The sequence below is a fragment of the Hylaeus anthracinus genome, unplaced genomic scaffold, assembly GCF_026225885.1.
Source record: "Hylaeus anthracinus isolate JK02 unplaced genomic scaffold, UHH_iyHylAnth1.0_haploid 11989, whole genome shotgun sequence".
In the NCBI taxonomy this organism is placed as follows: domain Eukaryota; kingdom Metazoa; phylum Arthropoda; class Insecta; order Hymenoptera; family Colletidae; genus Hylaeus; species Hylaeus anthracinus.
The window spans coordinates 15,867,096-15,874,659 of record NW_026534337.1 but is presented as its reverse complement, the minus strand read 5'-3'; the positions used below and the strand labels follow the sequence as shown (position 1 = coordinate 15,874,659).

The 7,564-nt window shown below is 40.2% G+C and overlaps 1 long non-coding RNA gene across 1 annotated transcript; it reads left to right on the top strand.

The window, feature by feature from the left end:
- The first annotated feature begins 881 nt into the window (after positions 1 to 881).
- LOC128887535 (uncharacterized) lies at positions 882 to 6,044 on the top strand. Its single transcript, XR_008460053.1, has 3 exons — positions 882 to 1,075; positions 1,705 to 1,824; positions 2,246 to 6,044. It is a non-coding gene; the product is annotated as an uncharacterized LOC128887535 (long non-coding RNA).
- Positions 6,045 to 7,564: the final 1,520 nt, after the last annotated feature.

The following is a 7,564-nucleotide window of genomic DNA, read 5'->3' as shown; positions in this document are numbered from 1 at the left end:
AGCAGGAATTAATAATTTTAACTGCCCTCCGTTCAACTTTTACACGCAATTGCGCAGCTTGGAAGGCACGGCGTCCTATGGAATATTCGCGACGCAAATACGCATATTTTCGCTCGCAGGTCCACTGAACGAACTCCTTCACAGTGTTACGCAATATTGTCACAATGTTTTGCGATGAATTTTCATTTACCATCAGCTACGCGATGGATAGTCCCCTATCCTGCAGCCACGAAGACATTAAGGACATTCTTATCTCGCTTACCGTGGCTACCACGAATCAGAAAAAGCATCGTTCGCTGGTGATCCTGTCAAACGTAGACTCGCGCTGCAGAAGTCATCTAGAAATACCGTTTGATGCATTTCTAAAAGTAACGAATACGTAGCTAAGGCGACAGAAGATCCTAGAAGCAACAACGTTCTAGAAATTCAGATAGAAGTCGTCGCAGTTAAGGACGATCCCTGGCTGTCCTTGATTCCAGAAACTACGCACCGGGAGCAATCCAAGCCTCCAGGCCCAACGATCAAAATAAATAAATGCCGCGTGGTTACTCTCGCTTACATCACGTATACCACCTAACCGTTTAAGCGAGAGAAGGAAGGAGTGAAGTTGTGTATGTCATGGTGGGGTTCTAGCAGTGGAACGTGCCAGAAATCTCGTAGTACGTTCACCGATCAATACTTGGTATTTTCGTATTTTTTCCTTTGAACGCATGAAAATGCACGTAACCGCGATACAGAACGATAATTCTTGACACGAGGATTACGATGATATCGGCGGCCAATGGTTAAATGATCGCAAAAGTGTTGAAATATGAAAATAAAGGAATGTGCGCATTTGTCGGTGCGTCTCGAACATTCGACGCCGTGTCGCGGCGCTCGCCTATATAAGGGGGCCGAGCGGCTCGGCTCGGCGCATTCGTAAATTAACTTTCGTTCAGTTCGGACGTGAAGAACACCTGAAGACCCACCAACCAGTGAGCAATCCTGCGTTTCGTTTACATCGTCACCAGGCTGATGACAAGAAGACATTAAAATGTAGACGAGAGGGATCCGGTGCGGAACGCGACAGTTTCTCGTGGGTATTTCATTATTTATACAAATTTCATTTTTTTATAGTAGTTGTTTTGGTCTGTTGCGTTGTATGCCGCCGCTTCATCGATATTACTTTTCATTTGCGTAGATAGTTGATGTTACATGAATTTTATAGTGTCATATACTACGCTGAAATAAGTAAGTCCTTGCACCGTAAATCGGAAGTAATATCGGTGAGAGTACTTATCAGCGGTTACCTACTTAGGAAATCCAATCTCGTAAATAGTCGGACTTTACGATCATCGAAGACATTGTTTCCGTGCACTATGTTTTAAATGAACGATTCAAAAATATTCACGTAATCGTCAATTTGTAAGTTTATAGCACTGTATTGTTACAAAATTTTACCGAATACTGAACAACGTTATACTGTAGAAATGGTTCCATAAAAATTCGTATATAAAAATAAACTTGGCGATCAATTTTCTTGAAATTAACAATGTTTAGTCTTGCTCGGTGGTAGTCTCTATTTTGATCGATTTGCGCGCGGGTTTTCCAGTCTTCACAATTTCGATGATTCGTTCGGCTGCGCTAGGTGTCTCGACCTAAACAAAAGAAATAACCAATTACGATGGAAATCAACGAGGCTTGTATATATTTGTGTTTTTATAGTCCACCGTACGGGGTCGGTGCTTGAACTATCCGTACGCAATGATAAATTGGTCTGACTAGTTTGAAATTTCTTCGCATTTCAAACTGTTCAAGAAGAACACTTCGAGGCACATGAATTAGGTAAGCGGTCGTTGCACCGACGTATTTCAATTATATTAACATATTAAAAAAAAGTAGCTTCTTGAAAGTGAATATGCATTTTACATGAGGTTATAGCCTGTCCCGGTTACTAAAATCGTCCTACGTCCCCGTTAATAGGTTCTATAGTGCACTTTCACGATATCTGCCCCGATTTCTTAAGGGTGTCAGTACCGATTTTAAAGTATGAATTAAGATTCCGATGAGGAGCACTCGCTAGTTGAATCTTACCGATTTTAACCGATCTTAAGCTCCCCCATTTCGACATGACAAACCGTTGCACGCATTACGAATTGGAGCTTAATAGAATTCAGAGTTAAAGTCGATAAAGATGATAGTTTACGAATGTGCCTCATCCGCTTAAAACTCTTTAATCCAGCTAGATGTTCTTTTTATGGTTTAGAGCAGACTCATAGTTTGACCGAGGTAAATCGTCGGCACCATCTTCTTTAAACGAATATCTACCACAAGGGCACACGGAACATTGGAATTGAGAAAAACACAGAACTGAAACAAACAAAAAGCCGTGAAAGGGAGAGGATCGCTTTCCACGGCTCTAGCTTGCGAGTAGTAGGTGATATTTTTACCATAATGAAACGTGCTCGTTGATACGAGCCAAATATGCTGCATCTGATGGTTCTGGTGGCAGATTGCGTGATTCTTTTTTGTTAGTACTTGTGCGCTTGTGCACTTGCTATTGAGGTAATATGTCACATTAAAGAGAAGTCTTGTCAGTCTTGTAGGTCTATCAGCTTAAAGAGAAGTATAGAAAAACAGAAACAAAACTAAGCGGAGAGCGAACCGCGGTTATTGAGAAAAACGCAGAACTAAAACAAACAAAAAACCGTGAAAGGGAAAGGATCGCTTTCCACGACTCTAGCTTGCGAGTAGCAGGTGTTATTTTTACCATAAGAAACGTGCTCGTTGATACGCGTCAAACATGTTCCCTTGGGTGGGAAAGCCTATATTGTTCTGTTTAGTTGACGTATTAAAGAGAAGTCTATTCAGTTTTCTAAGTCTATCAGCTTAATGAGAAGTATAGAAAAACAAACAAAACTAAGCGGAGAGCGAACCGCGGTTATTGAGAAAAACGCAGAACTAAACCAAACAAAAAACCTTGAAAGGGAAAGGATCGCTTTCCACGACTCTAGCTCGCGAGTAGCAGGTGATATTTTTACAATAAGAAACGTGCACGTTGATACGCGCCAAACATGTTCTCTTGGGGGGGAAAGCCTATATTGTTCTGTTTAGTTGACATATTAAAGAGAAGTCTATTCAGTTTTCTAAGTCTATCAGCTTAATGAGAAGTATAGAAAAACAAACGAAACTAAGCGGAGAGCGAACCGCGGTTATTGAGAAAAAACGCAGAACTAAAACAAACGAAAAACCGTGAAAGGGAAAGGATCGCTTTCCACGACTCTAGCTCGCGAGTAGCAGGTGATATTTTTACCATAAGAAACGTGCTCGTTGATACGCGCCAAACATGTTCTCTTGGGTGGGAAAGCCTATATTGTTCTGTTTAGTTGACATATTAAAGAGAAGTCTATTCAGTTTTCTAGGTCTATAAGCTTAATGAGAAGTATAGAGAAACAGAAACAAAACTAAGCGGAGAGCGAGCCGTGGTTATTCAGGAGATCCTCGAAGGACCCTGAAAACCCGGCGAGCTTAGTTTCGATGGAAATAGTGAAAGAAACAGCGATTCTTACTTTTGTACCTTGAGCCAAGTAGAAGAGACCAAAAAATATAATGTCACACTTCGAGTGTATACAAAGAGACACTTCGCGACTGCATTTATGTACATAGACTTTCGTATCTGAATCGTGTTTCTACGATCCAATCATTGATCATTCGAGGAGCATTTATTTTTATATAGAGATTATTAATATACATAACAAAAGGGGAGAGATCCGAAAGTTTTAAGAGCAGTTTTAGCCCCGGGAGCAGGGCCCCCGTTCCGGGGTGCTTCGCTAATACACACATTTTCGGTTCTTTTTCCAAAACTTAGAAGACTGATTCGCTCGACGCGATCCATTTTTTCGGATTCCAAAGAGTCCTTGTTTGGCGTCGTTCGGCAATTTAACAGAACACAATAAAGGAAATTCTTTTTAGAATGGAGAAAAAGTATGAAAGAAAAAGAAGGATGGAGTAGATTTTGAAACCCGACAACAGAAAGAGATCATTTTCTCGCGACGCGACGCTGCATCATGCAGTCTGCGAAAAAAATGCCGACAAAAATCAGAAGTAGTAGTGGTAGCGGCAAAAATAGAAATCGGTTTTCGGGCCTTCTGGTGTTCCAGTTTCCTCGTTTGTTTCGTTAGCTGCGTCCTTTGAAAATTATTACTTTGAAAATTAATATTTCATTGATATTAATGTTTTGAACGTTGCGTTGACATTGGTTCTGATTCGTCGTTGCGGTAACTAAGTTTTTTTTTTATCACTCGGTTCTTCTTATTCTTTTTGTAAATCCTTCTTGCGAATGCGCCGTTTTTTTTCTTTTTTTTTCTTTTTCTTTTTTTTTTTTGTATGACCATAAACCTCAAAAGATTTTTACGAATCCGAGCAAAATAATAATTAAAGGAAAAGATTCACTTTAGATTCTCTCAGCCTAAGTTTTGCTAACTGCTAATTCGTAAAATAATGGCAAACATATACTGCTCCTCGTACCGAAAATTCAAAAAGCAAAGTTATTAACGAGTTCACGAGTTAAGAAAAGTATTTCGTAGCTTTCTGAATATTATACACAATCAATTCGTGGCTGATATACATACACGTTAATCCATAAGTTGAAATTACTATCGAGTTACTAAGTTACAATTTAAGCGTACCCGTATTATCGGCGTAGACTTAAGTATAGGGGTTGTGTGCGTGTGGCTGTGCGTAACGCAAAAGAGATTAAAGTATGCTCTAGTTTTATTCAGCTTCAAGTATAACATAGACACGTAGTCAAAGAGACACGATATCCGAACATTTAAACGTTTTCTTCTTTTTTCTAAAGAAGAGCAGGGGAAGAGTGCCTTTTTCTTTAAATTGATTTTGGACGCTTGCTTCTTTCGCGATAGTTCCTTTTCTCAGTTGATTTTACAAAAATCGTTTCTTTCGTTTAAACTCTCCATCGACTCGTGACACGTAACATTCCTTTTAATACACTCGAATTTCATTATTTGCATTAGTGGTACTTCCTTAAGCAATAATCGTCTAATAAAACCTAAGCTTCTGTTTTAATTCGTACATCCAGAACTAATTTTACTGTAGTCTCTACAAACGTCCGGTAAGAATAACAACGGCTATCCCATGACTTTCCGTTGCTGAAAGTTATGGGATAGCCGTTGTGAACTTCGTGGTGCTACGTATAAGGACGATATTGAATTACTAATTTATGAACGACGAAATAACGCAGATGCAGCTTGAAGTGACGTTTGAAATCGCGTTAGAAGCTTCCTCCAGATTTAAAGAAATATCATGAGAAGTAACCTGTACTCTTAAACAAATTCGCTTGATCCCAGGAAGAGAATAATCGCGACGATGGAATTTGACCTTTCACCAATTGAAAAAAATACGATCGATTTTTTGTCTTTGCTTTAATGCTAAGTTTTGGCCTCATCGTTCGGTTCTATACCGAACTGACGCACAATCAATACACGTTCAATACTCATTTGTGGGGGATTCCCGTTGCACAAGTTCGGGACTTTAAGAACATAACGGAACATCGTTCTCTGTAGCAGTCGACCTTTTTACACTATTCACTACTATCTTTGATGTATCGCTAGCGATAAGTCTTGGATGAACAAATCCAAAGAATTCGAGAAATCGTGACGATTTATGTCAACGATAATCTCGAAGCTCTCGTCGACCTGAGGTCGTCTTTGATATTTTGAAATTAAATACAAAATTCCGACTGTAAACTCGCAGGGTGTACACATAGAGATCGAAGCATGCTATGTCTCTCCTCGAAAGAAATAAAATCTACATAAAATCTCATTGCCACTCGACAACTTTCAGAGATAATCGGTAAACTGTATGGCAATCGACTACTGCAACCGATTCGTTCAACGGTTGTCGCATATATCGCTTGCTTATTAGCCCTCGTATCGAAAAAAGATTGAATTTACCCACGAACGGATATCCCATCACTTCTTACACGCAGCAAACTGGTTGAAGTTACGACACATAAACCGACTTAAAACATTTGAGATCGCGTGCCATTCAAATTAATAAAAAAATCTAAAAAAAAAAAAAGTAACCTTCGTTAATAAAATTCGACTTATCGAACAGTTTTAGAGTTTATTAGTTACAAGTCGTATAGTAACAGCTTATCAGCGGCCGTAGCCTTTCGATCTATCATATTTTGACCCATATCCATAGTTACCACTCGACTGAGAAGGTAAATCGCAACCATACCCGTTGCCTCCGGCAATAGGTGTAGGTGCGTACCGTCGAGTGATAACTATGGATATGGCTCGCGATTCTCTAAGCACGCAATTAATTCTCCCAGTTATCGAAATAACGAAAGACCAATTTCGAAAGGATCTATTTGTAGATCCCTGGATCTTCGTAAACACATGAACATCACTTTTTGAGGGCTTCGCAAGTTTCGAACTCGCTCTGAGATCGAGCGATAATCATCCCCTCGGTTCAATATCGCACAGTTTGCTCGTAGAAAGGATCGAGTCGCTAACCTGGAAGTTGTCTTTGTTGTCGAATTGAACCGTGCTAGATCCGCTCGAGCGCTGACGTACATCGTTCCTCCACGAACGGTAGTACCTGCTGCCAAGAATGGACCGCAGAGGCCTGTCTAGGCTAAGGTCGTAGAACCTTGACACCAGGTCGTCTCGGTCTAGTCCTCTGGCGAAGTGTTGGTCCGTCAATCTGGACACCGGTCGATCGAAGTCGTCCCACCAGTCGCGATATATCAAAGGTACCACAGGCATCTGTGGACTCCCATAAATAAAAAAAAAAACTCTGACTCTGGGAAAACGTTCTTGCTTTTCGTCTCGGAAACGTGGAATACGAAGGAAAGAGGTACAATGACTGTTCGAGGACAAAGATAAAACGCGTTTGACGAAATATCGCGATCGAAGATTCGTTCAGCTTTAAAGCGATTCGATAGCTGCCGTTATCGCGGCAGACGCGATCTTGTAATTCTATTTCGTGTAACGAGCATCAAATTCGCTAAAATATAATATGATCGAAATTCTTCCTTTCTAGGATTTTTCTCGTGAGTTGAGAATAACCGACGTTTCGTAATTCTCAAGAACACGAAATTATCGATACGAAAAACTGCTGGACACCCCTAAAAATTCTTGATGTAATCACATAATGTACACATAGGAATATCGATTCCAAAACAATTACTTGTTTCCGCGTTTTACGAGCGCGCTGGTCATAAACATATATGCATAACTCATACTTAAATAGACGATTAGGAGACCAGTCGACAGCAGATTCCAAGGAAACACGTTGCTCTGGTAATATACCGCACTTTTTTTTTTTTGTTAGTTTATGTTTAATCGGTCATTTAAACGCTATACGAAGATTAACGAGCCTAACACATCCGGCTAATAGCGGAACAAAATTTTAACGACAACGTGTACCCAGAACGAACTAGTCGACTACGCTAGACCACTAAACCACTTTTGACGTGTTAAAGTAAACAAAACGATGCATCTCCATCGGATGCACAGCATTAAAGTCCGCGTTATCTTTTAGGGTTACGTGTAGGAGC